We start from the raw sequence: 12,335 nt of genomic DNA, 5'->3' as shown, positions 1-12,335 counted from the left end.
AAAAATATTTAAAAAATAGTGACGTGCAGGGATAGATTTTTTAAAATAAACTGCAGTTTTCCTTAAAAAAAAAAAAAAGCAAAAAAAAAAAAGAATAGTCCATTTTTGATTTCATGGTGACTTAAAGCATTGACTAAGTGCTATATAAAGTAAACATATTATTAAAGTCCCCATGAAATCAAAATGTAAGTTTTTTAGCTTTTAGTAGCATTTAAGGTAGTGTGCTCCAAAACAATGACAAAATTCACATTTAGAAGATATAAGCATTCAAAATGTACACTTCTCTCACTTATAGCCTATGCTCCGGCCCAGAAACACGAAGGCACAGAGCCAGTCAGAAAACGTATAGCAGAATGCTATATTTTAAAGCGATATGGAAGAGATTAGGAGGAGAAACGGTTAGAGATCAGGAGGAAACTGCGGCTTTACAGATAATGCTTATGATCATGTGATGTCCTGAGGGGGTGACTGGCTGCCACTGCATATAAAATAAAACAGCTTTTTCTAGAAGACTGATGAGTGTAAACTCTCATGTGAATGTATCCTACATTACTTAAAATTTCTCAAAACTGCTGTTCATTTCTCTATGTTTAAAACCTTTTAATTAGCAAAAAGTCTGCGTGCACCTTTAAGTCAGAAGGGCAGCGGTGAGGATCTTCAATGATGCGGCGGGATGGTGACGGATGCCTCCCGCGCTGTCATTCGCCTCGCATGACAACAGTTTGAAAGAGTGCAGTCATCAGTATTTTACAGTGTTAGTCCTGTAGAGAGCGGTAGATCGTTTTATTAAATTGTTTTATACGCTCCCTGTGGTACTGTACATGAGTGGGACTGGGGAGGAGGGAGGAGCGATCGTAGTATTTCTCTTCATTTCAAATCCCTGTCGTGGCAGCACGGGCAAGGCAGAGGACTTTTCTCCCCCCTTCAAACTAAGGGGAAAACCCACCACCAAGAGCTTAGTGCACGTCCTAAAGAGCAAACCGAGGACTTTAGGAAGAGGACACATTAGTTTGAAGGCACGCTGCGGTGGTGTCGGTTCACTGTGTGCACTAGTATCTCCACACTTGCACTGGATACACGAAGCAGGACGTTTTCACTTATCTGCGACGCCGACTCGCAGGAACCCCGCGATCTCCCTGAAACCCGCCAAACATTCACACGGTGAGTCGCGCGCTGTGCGTGTTTATTTACTGCTCTCGCGCCTATGTAACATTCCTTCGCGTTCCTCTGCCCTAGCAAGCTAATTCCAGTGTACGCTAGCTGCATGGTTTGACAGGTCAGCGGTCCTAAAGCTAAATGATTCATTCCCATGGCTCCTCACTGTAAGACACCACAGGCTTTAGTGCACGCGGTCTTTTGCTTGCAAACGGCTGACATTGCACAGGTTGCCGGCGAGGAGAGTGTCTTGCTGTATGTAGGGCCTAGTTTCAGGCACATACTGTACTAATAGACATATTGTAGCCCCGTTTCTACTGGTACAGTACAGTATGTGCCTGCTACACACACACACATTCTGAAGCTTGCATGTGTTGGGCTGATGGGTTCACTTCAGGTGCTCTTTTCTATCTATTCACCGGATAACGTGGCCAGAAGGTACAGTACCAACAGGTAAATTGGTAAAGAGATGAACATTTCATTAGTCTGCTCACTGTTTGAAAAGTTTGTGTGAACTGTTTACAGAGTAAACTGATTATGCAATATGCAGCTTCAACAGTAGGCTACCTTAATTATTTCTTCATTTAAATAGAATGAGCTTGGATAGTTATTTTACAAGTGAAAATTGCAATTAACTTAAGCACATTCTTTAAAGTGAAATTTAATTACGTTCAAAGTGATTCATACCAATGTGACCTGTTTTTAATAGCTAATTAGCCTAATTGCTTCTTGAATTGTGTCAGGGAACATGCAATTTATTTTCAAGTGGACTTTTAAGGACTTTTAAGCATGTGTGAGTGAGCAACCACCTGTTTTGATATTCTGTAATGTTTCTAAGGAGAAGTTAATCTAAATGCTGAATTACCTGATGGATATTGTAGAAAAATATGTATGTGTGATATATGTGAGCACATCTTGCTAGATTTGAGCTATAAAGCCAGTCAAGGATGAGTTGCAATCATTGTCTAACGGTAGCTTGGCTTGTTGTGTCGGGCCCTGATGAGTTTTTAATGGGGAGGAAGTGAACTCCCCTGGCCCCTCTCCTAGCAGCCCGCCATCCCATGGCCCCTTGCTATATAGGTCAACATTGAGCAGTGACATTGAGTTAAGGCTTTGCAGCTGAAGTTGAAATCCCAGTCAATATGATGCTAAAGCATACACTCAAAAAGCATGCTGGGTACTTAAAATGGTTTTGAGGTTTGACAGTCTAACAATGATGGGTTTGAAGTATGAGAATGGTTAGGTTGTGGCCACTTCTATAAACCCACCAGGCACTTGGAAATTCTTGAAGGGTTTTCAATCCTTTGTGTCATATTTCAGATGTCCCGATTATTTGATTTGTTTATTGCTGCCACATCACACCCAACCTCATTCAGTTTTACACCTCAGTTGGCTGATTTTCACAGTTTTTTTCAGTTGGCTTTGATTTGATTACGTAAGCGCATTGAAGTATACAAAGCTGAAAACCATAGCACCGTCATTTGTGTTTGTTCACTCTGGTGTAAAATAATTTCTAGTGTGAGTAACAGAATGCACGTGTTAAGGCAGTGACCTATAGTTTATCACAGCGTGCTGTATGTGTCATGCATTTTTATCTAAAACACACACACTAGAAAGCCGATAAGTCCATTTTGTAAAACATCAACCAACGTTATCGCTCAGGATTTTATTATTTTTGTAAAAGATGCAAAATGTTGTACCTTAGATTGCAGCAGTTTACTGTAAATGACATCTGCTTTTAAAGACAATACCCTGCCTCTTTATATATAGAATCATTTAAATTATAATATAGTGTGGTAACATGGTATAACCTCAAAATATGATGTTCTTTTATCACTTTAAAGGATGAAAATGAAAATTCTGTGTTTATTCACCCTTATTTTATTCTAAACCCATGACATTATTTTTCCTTGCCTCTCTTTTCAATTTAATAAAATTGAGTCAGGACTTGGACATTCAAGCTTCAAAAATGTATGTAAAAGACGATTCATGCACTACATTATAAAGGTGTGTTGGCATGTTTGGGTCGATTAAAGCAAACCCTGGTGCGATTGCTCTGTTAGTGCGGTTCATTTGAATAAGTGTGAACGTTGCCATCTGAACCCTGGTGCAGGCCAAACAAGCGGGCCGAGACCGCTGAAACAGCGAACACGTAATACGCATGTGTGAACATGTAAAAACATGCATGTCATCGCCGGTTTCACAAATTCACGTTTTTGTTGTTTACATGGAGACGATAAAAGCATAGTTTTCAAAACCTTGCACCTTGAATCCCATTTTCAGGCCCCCAAAACGCCATTTTTGTGTAAATGAACGGGCAAAACGCATAGCCTACGTTTTTAACCATACCCTAGTAAACATACCCTAAAGCTTGCGTTTAAATCTAAATATTCAAAAAGAGACTCATATGCCTCATCAGGGATGTGATTTTTCCATATTCAGAATTGCAAAATGGCCTTAAACAATTACTAAATGTTATGTTTTCTAATACATTTGTCATGCACTGATTGCTCCTGACAGCGCCATCTACGGGTCACCCATAGCATGTTGGGTTCAAAGTGCCAAATTCGAGTAAGAATATGCGCTGAAACCGCGTTCGGTAACTTTTTTTTTTTAATGAATTTTGACAATGCGTCGTTGTGAGATGGCTTAGTGCGATCATATATATACGTATAACGCTCTGCATGGTACAGAGTAAAGTTTCATTTACAGTTTCAATTCACAGTAAATACTAGTCTGCAAGCGCTGTGTTTGAGTCACTTTGCATTTGGGAACGCAACGTGCACCAAGCATCTTCCCAAATTTGTAATGAAAATTGTTTATAGATCTGTTGTTGACAACAAAGTGAAGCGTCTCCCTGCAGTTTTCCACCAAAATGAAAGCTCAGTGGTTTAACGTTTGAAAGCAAAGAAATGAGGACAACCGTAAATATTAGTATTGCAATTTTACTGTTTTTCTGTAAAATAATAATAAAGATATTTCTTTATTATTATTATTGTTATTAATAATAATTTATAATAAGAACAAATACAAATTAACGCTTTTAATTAATACTTTTATTATAAATGATTGCTTTTATTACAAATTAATACTGTTATTATAACATTTTATTATAATATAATATATTATTATGATCAAATACTCAATTTAACAAATTCATAATGATAATCCTTATTTTTTTCTCTTTAGCTGATCACATGCCTGATCTGTATAAATGGGGTTTCCACACTCAGAGAAAGCATCTCAAATGAGCTCGATTATGTTTAGCACAGCATTCCTTTTATGTGTTGGAGCATTAAAAGGGGTCCTGTACAACTTCCTGCTTTTTCTTTTTAAAGATAATTACATGTTTTTAGCTGTAACATAGCCTCGGCTTTGCTGTGTGTCAGCTGTTACATAATTCATGGCTGCGCTAACCGTGCTAACCTCTTTCTTTGACTGTGTTCTCAGCAGATGCATGGTGGCAAATGCCAAAACTGAACTTTGACTTTGGTCTAAAACGTTTGCGGAGGGCAGTTCGGCTTCAGTTCTGATAAGCACAACCACTGTCCTATGAAACATGAATTTATCGCCACTCTGTATAATCACCCGTGAACGTCACCCACCGCTGTTCTGGCCCCTTTGAGATAACGTTGCCCACACAATCATCATGGACCTGCATGCACACAGATACACGCCGCACACACTCCGTCAGTTTGTTATACACAAAAAGCTATCTCTGTCTTTCACTGTCCTTTTCTTTCAGGCCAACTCCCCACTGTATTTGATCTTTTTTGTCTTTAGTTTCTGTTATTGGTTTGTTCATGTGGTTTCCATGTCAGTGAGAGACTTCAGCTGAGATCTGGCCTTATTACAAAAATCGTCCCCTCGTCTCACACATACACGACCGCAAAGGGCGGCATGCGAGCAAGACGAAAGTATATACTAGCCTTTATAAGAACAGAGTCTCGAGAGGCGTTTTTTTTTTTTTTTTTAAGCCACACTTCACACTAATTAACAGCCCTAAATCTCACACAGCCTTTTAATCTGGTCTTAGTGGCTTCCTCCCTGTTGCTCTTTTGGCTCAGAAATGTGCTGGTTTATTTTTTGCGTTGTAAATGGTGCAAAGAATACGTTCAATTCACTGACTGGAGGTACTCTCAGCCCAGCATGGATTTAAACTATATAGAATAACATTGGATGTTGGGAATTGTAGATAGCATGTATCTATGAATATTTTATCTGTTTGTTAACAACTAAGTGTGTAACAGGTGCTACACGTTTTGTAGCTGTCGAGAGCTGAATGTGTTAATAGATTGTACCTCCAGTCCACAGTACAGAAAAAAAGGGTTACCACTAGCCTAATTCCTCCCACTGTGTGTAGATAACATGGTGTTTGATTTAGTATGTTAGGTGTGAGAACAACAAACATTTCTGTGCTCTTCTGTAGCATAAAAAGTAAAACGATTTATTGTATCATTATTATGTCTTATAGAGTGCTGCAGGATTGATGTAATTTTGTAGGCCAACTTATAAATTGGCATCACCCTGGTTCCCGCGACAAAAAGCCAACAGGATATTTCCATTGAGTTTTGGATTATTGCAGAAAATAAGCTCTGTGATCAAGAAAGGTTTATGATTTTTTGTACAAATTTTGTTCATATAGTTAGTATTTGCATTTTGAAGCCTAAATGCAATCGGCTGAAGTAAACGGATAAAAGTAGGATATAAATATACTTCACCGAGGTCGCATGGCTTCTCTCCATTTTCAAGTTGAAAAGTTTGATTTAGAAAAGTTTGCAAGAGAGTGAGTATAAACACAACATGACTATAAAAGTAGACTGGTGAGTAGATGAGTTTTCCAGTTTGATGTGATGACATTTAATGTCCCTGACAACCTCTGTAGTCTCATTTAGCCATTTGTTAGCAACCACCTTTTTCAAGACACGTAAAAGCTTAAAAATCACAAGTGGGGGAGTACTGATGTATTTTATGTCATCGAATAAAACGTGAAAATATATTGAGCTTGTGTAACCACAGACCTTATTTCAGAAAACCCATTGACTTCAGCACGATGGAACTGTAAGTCATTCCTCATTCCTGCAGATCTGCTCAGTTGTAGTCTTGGAATGGTATGAGATATTTGTTGAACTATTCTGTCAATGGGAGGTGCACAACGAGTCAGATTTGTGGACAAAAGAGAATTCTTCTGAAAAACGCAAGTCAGATGTATTGATAAAAGGCATGATTCAACAGCAGAAAAATGCATTCATCACCACTTCCATTTTGAGTCATCTTAGGTAATGTATAACTTCTATAGATAGACTAAAATGGATGACAAGTGAGTTGGCAGAAAATCAAAAGCCTGGGAGTTATGGGAGTGCCACAGTCCTCAATATTGAAAGTAAAGTTAGGTAATGTTTTGTTTGCACTGCGTGAATTGCAGATCTGCATCTTTTTGTGCTTCTATTATATTATTTTGTATTGTAATGTATTATAAAAGTGAGGCATTTTTGCAGATGACCTTGGCATCATTTTGTCTGAGAGGTCTGGGTCATTGAAATGATCTTGAATCTGATTTTACTATGAAACTGTTACTGTGAGGAAGGAATTCTACTTTTTAGGAGGTCTTTTCTTATATAAACATTCATGCTTGAGAAAGTCATCTGAACCGTTTCCAGGAGCTGAGGGTTTGGCAGCGATGTTGTGCCACACCTCATGATCATTTACCTTTTATTATGCCTTTGATATTTAGGCCATCAGTTACAACAAATGCCTATTTGTACCACTAAATGCCTCCATATAAAAACCCAGAAAGTAGCTGTTGTCATTTATTTTAATCCTGAAAAACCGGCCTGTGATCTTTTTTGGGGCTATTGTGAACTTGCATGTCAGCCCATGCTGTTTGCTGCTTGTATAGCTTGTAAGTGTTTACAGAAAAATATGAATGGTGATTGTAGTTTATTTTTATTTTTTATTAGGCTATTGTGTGTGTGTGTGTGTGTGGTTCAGCTGTATGAAAACTGACAGCTCTCTTGCTGCAAGCCAATATGTCTTCCTTTAATTTACAGCACATTGTCACAGTTGGATGCAACTCTTGTTTATGGTCACATTTCTGACATCTCTCAAAGTGGTCATAGACTGAGAATTCAAATGTTCCTTGATCCTTTGACAGTTAAGAGTTCGTTATAGGCCTACTATTAAAAATACCCTGTAAGTTTCAAAACTCAAAACTTTCATGTTATTCCAAAAACTGATTTTATTGAAACCAAGGCCGGCAAACGACAGGATCTAAAAAGTGGAGACTTGTGACATCACACTTCAGCTTTGGCCCCACCCACAAGAGCGCTAGTGAACAGTGACATGAGAACGAGAAAAGATCGATACAGGAGGATCAATAATACTATTACCTTCCAAACAATCCTAATGCTAGGATAGTGGAGTTTTTTTCACAACAATGTGAATGTCTCAGCAGTGCATAATTTGTTTGTATTCGGTGTATTTCACTGTGGATTATTTGGTAAATTTCGGCGTAGGCTTTGCAAACAGACTTTTACGATATGGATCTGCCAGCAACGCCACAAAAATGTAAGTAGTCATGTTTATTCTAATGCCTGATCTGTGATCAGTGATTTCTGATGTAATTATTCAAGTTCAGACAGATTATCTCTCAAAATATCATTCAATACTGTTTATGCATCAGTAAATCAAGCCAGTGACTAAACAATCAACTTCACGTCGTTTCACTTAGTAGAATGAAAAAATCGTATTTAAACTGTGATTAAATTAGCCTATATAAAGAAAGCGATCAAAGAACGCTCCCATTTTCCAATTGCCAAAGCTGTCAATCTAACAGCGCGAGTTTATCTGGACACTTGCCAAAACTCGTTGAAATCAACCATCACAAAATCATGACGCTGTTACAATGTACAGTACAACGAAGCTCTTACTGTATTTACATCGTGTTTGCATTGTTATTTGGTGAAAGCCAGAGGTGTAAAGTCCAGGTTCAGAAAGTAAAAGTCCTCTTCAGTAGCTATTGTTCCAATCACCTGGATTTGCTAATTAGCACCGTTTTTCAGCCAGGAGATAGAACTAATTAGTGAAATCAAATCAGCTGGCTGAGTTCATGGGTGGAATAAACATGGCAGGACTTTTACTTTCTGACCCCTGGACTTTACACCTCTGGTGAAACTTAAAGCATTCGTGAGAGTGCCGAAATTGCGTTGCAGTGATATGATCTTTTCATACGCGATCAACAGACTGTCTGTCATCTGCTCAATGCTCATCACTGCAACCTTTCATGTGATGGGAAAAGATCATTATGATCAAAATACTTTTCACGATTCCTAAATCTCGATAGCTGAAATAGTAAAAACATAGTAAAAGTTTTAGAGAGAGTTCCACATGTAATACTAGCTATTTTATGTGCAAACATGTCAGCCAATCACAGCAGTGGGCGTTTACACTGAAGTCTGCAGACACGCCCCTTAACCTGTTAACCGTTGCCAGTGCGCCCGCGCACTGAAGCGTTATTTATTTATTTAATTCAAAATTACTATCAGATTTAATGTTATACCTTGACAAACTATACATAATTAAAAAGATATAATACTCAAGTTTCAGTATTTGACCACTATTGTATTCTGAGAAACTCATAGTGACAGTTATGTCTTAATTTGTGTCAGGAGTTATGAAATGAAAAAATGAGTCGATACCTTTAATATGAATTATGCGCGTCAGCCGCTTTCATTCATAAAAAACTCCGTGCTGTCGTCATGACAGCGATACACAAAACAACGTCCCTCAGGGCTTTAGCTCAAAAATGTGCAGATTTGGAGAAATATTGATAGATTCTCATAGATTTACATCATATTTCTATAGACAAGAATAATATTTATTGAATTTATACCCAAATGCGTCGATGTAATCTTTATGAGCGTTTGGTATTCTGATACTGTGTTTTCAATTCATACCAGCAGCCTGAGGGCGCTACATGCACAATAATAGTCCATATATGGAACATGAAGAAGAGCCATGATCATGTGACATTCCAGGACGTCACTGATACACACAAAGCTAACAAGAGATCGCGCTGTAACATGCAGATACAGACGTTTTGAAGACAATAAAGATGATTGCACTGATATTTGAGTTACCTGTGTTTTTCAAGCCATGCCAGGTATTTTCATAATAATAGATTATATTTATAATGTAATGCTAATCTATATAGACTATCATTGTGCAGAACACTATCCAATAGTATATTTTCTGTCTGATTTTTTTTATCTGAAGCCAAATTAGATCACAGAAGATTATTTAAAATACTCAACGTGCGTTAAAAAGTAAGTTTAGAGCACAAACATGGTTTTAATCTCATAAATTGTCGTGTATTGATGGTGTGCTAAGCTAACATGCTAGCTAGCCCTAGGTGCACCTGCTAGCTAAAAGTTATACTTTTATTATTTTTTGAATGCTACCTGAAATGTGTCTTTATTCAAGAAATGCATTTGATACAGTTTAAAATGTGAGGTAAACTTTGAGAAAAGAAATTAGGGACTGAAACCCTATGAATAGCCAGTCGTTAGTAGCTATAATGCAGACAAAAGAAATGCATATTCAGAGCCATAACCAGGCTGGAGAGGTGTGAATGTGTGCAGGGGGAGACTGAGACTGAATGGGGATCGTCTGCACCACAAAACAATAGAGACAATAATACTGGATAGATGGTTAGAAGATGACAATAAACATCAGTAGCATTTTAGCGTCAAATCAAAATAAAGTCATTTGACATGGTCTTGAAAAACATTTAACTAAATACAGCGTTTTGGACTTATTATCTTCAGATTTTAAACATAGAATGTTTAGACATATGGCTTTAGCTGTAGTGCATTTCTAGATTGCTACAGTGCCAACTTCAATTTTATTTTCATGAGGATGTTTCATAAAAATTAATTTCTAATAACTTTACAAAACTTTGAAGCTATTTATAACAATTTTTGTCATTATGACAATAATTAATTCTACATTTACAATAAACTGCCAGGTGTCAGCTTTCAAATGAGATCATACTTGTGCTTTTAGTGCAAAGGGTTCATGAACTGTATCTGTTTCAGTTTGGGTATGTCATTTCTGGGGATTTTTCAAAAGTGGGGTTGCAGCTTAACAGGTTAAAACAGAGGCTAAAATCAGGCATGGGAAAATGCCTTTTATTTATATATGACAATTTTTGATGTTAAAATCATACTAACATTATAAGGGCACCCCAGGAAACATTATAAAATAATCCAGTCAATGACCCCTTCGAAGAAAAGTTTTTTATCTCAAGAGAGGTTTGTGAAATGTGAATGAGTTTTCAAAGATAGATGTGTCATATAATGGTGGTGAAAAAGTGGTGTTTTCCAGTGGAATATCTCTTGCAATTAATCTCAGAATGACTTTTCCTTTAAGAAATAGTTCACCCCAAAATGTAAATTTTTCATTCACCATGTTGTTTCAAATCTATAATGACCTTTTTTCCCCCCTGCAGATTATTAAATATTTGTTTTGAGAAATGGCAATATTATGTCTAAAATGTAAGTCACTTAATATTAACTTCTTGTTTATTAAACTATTAAAAACTATTAATTTTATTTGTGCTGATATTTTGAGGAGAAAATGGCACTCTATCCCCTGGTTTCACAGACAGGGCTGAAGACTAGTCCTAGACTAAAATGTAAGTCTGAGCTGTTTCCACTGAAATAAACTTGCACTGACTGATCTTAAAAATATATCAGTGCCTTTTTAGTTTTAAGATGCACATCGGTAATGTTTTTTTTCTAAGCATGTTTATAAAAATTGCTTAAATGTCCTAATTGATCTATGGTCTAATCCTGGCTTAGTCTAAGCCCTGTCTGTGAAACCGGGCCTTTGTGTGATTGCTTTTCTATATCATATGATATATAGCCTAACAGACAATTAATACAGGTGTGTTTGTTGCTGCATTTAAATAGAGTAGCCTAAATCACGCAGTTGAGAGCGTGCACTCTAAATGCGCACGCTCAGTAGTCTAACCTAAACCGAAAAGGGTTAACGCTCTTGCCGAGTTTTTGTTTGTTGTTTGCAAAGTGAGGGACATACTCGATTTCACATCATTAAAACAATCACGATATTATCGTAGATGATATCGCACACTCCTATGTTGCAGTATACTTTTTCTACGGTTTGGAGCAACTTATTCTAGCCAGGCTTGATGTTAGATTAACTGGCTGCAGCCTCCAGCAGCGGGCTGAGGATTGATCTTGGCAGCTTACTGCACCTGCAGAATATGTGTGATATTCTGTGAGAAAAGGAACAAGGGTTGAGAACTGAGGTGAGATTTCATTTCATAATGAAGACTGGTAGAGAAGGAGATCACATCTTCAGATTACATACAACGACAGAGGATTCATGGAGCCTTTTTAATCATGACGTTTTTGTCACTATTTCTGAACAAGGTTGTAATTAGGCAAAATACACAACAAGTAGGGCTGAACGATTAATCGCAATAAAACCGCACGCGATTTGGCAAAAGATGCGATTATTTAATGCGCAGCGTGTCAGTGGAGTGCGGCTGATTGGTAGCAAATACTGCCCCATTTGAACGCCAGAGGGCGCTCTCACGCAAACACGCTAAATATGCCCTGCCACAGAAGTACAATAATGCATCATTCCAGGAAATCCCTATCGCTGCAGCTGAATAAACTGAAGATTGAAACGCTTTGATTAAACATGACATAAAAACACGACTGCCTTATTCTGTGTAAAAAGGCACATCATCTCACAGAAGGATGCTCAACTGTCGTTATGAAGTGAGTTTGGAGTAAATGCATGTTATTAGATGTTGTCTGTTGTTGGACAAGAGGTTCATAAATGCTTCTCATGTTTTGGAAAGATGTTTGACGCGTGTTGTTTTTTCAAATGCACGTTATAAGTGGCTCAAACTCACAGTGCTTTCAGATGGAGCAGCGTTTACAGAGCCGTACATCAATGACAAACTGCACATAAAAAATAATCGCAGCCTTTGCGATTTTTTTTAAATCGCGATAAGCATCTCGATTTAAGTGCGATTACGTGGAAAGTGCGATTAATCGTTCAGCCCTAACAACAAGCTTACATTATATATTTTGTGTTCTTTTAGCCAAACTGATAACACTGTACCATAATAATATTTCACGAGTTTG

At 37.6% G+C, this 12,335-nt stretch overlaps 1 protein-coding gene across 1 annotated transcript in view; it reads left to right on the top strand.

The window, feature by feature from the left end:
• The first annotated feature begins 814 nt into the window (after positions 1–814).
• The window catches only part of thrab (thyroid hormone receptor alpha b), a 153,478-nt gene continuing 141,957 nt past the window's right edge, over positions 815–12,335 (top strand). The window contains exon 1 of the mRNA XM_084434711.1: positions 815–1,161. The gene's annotated coding sequence lies outside the window, so the exon portion shown is untranslated. The remainder of the gene's footprint in view (positions 1,162–12,335) is intronic.

The sequence above is a fragment of the Rutilus rutilus genome (assembly GCF_951802725.1).
Source record: "Rutilus rutilus genome assembly, chromosome: 16".
NCBI lineage: Eukaryota > Metazoa > Chordata > Actinopteri > Cypriniformes > Leuciscidae > Rutilus > Rutilus rutilus.
This window is presented reverse-complemented; position numbering and strand designations above follow the sequence as displayed.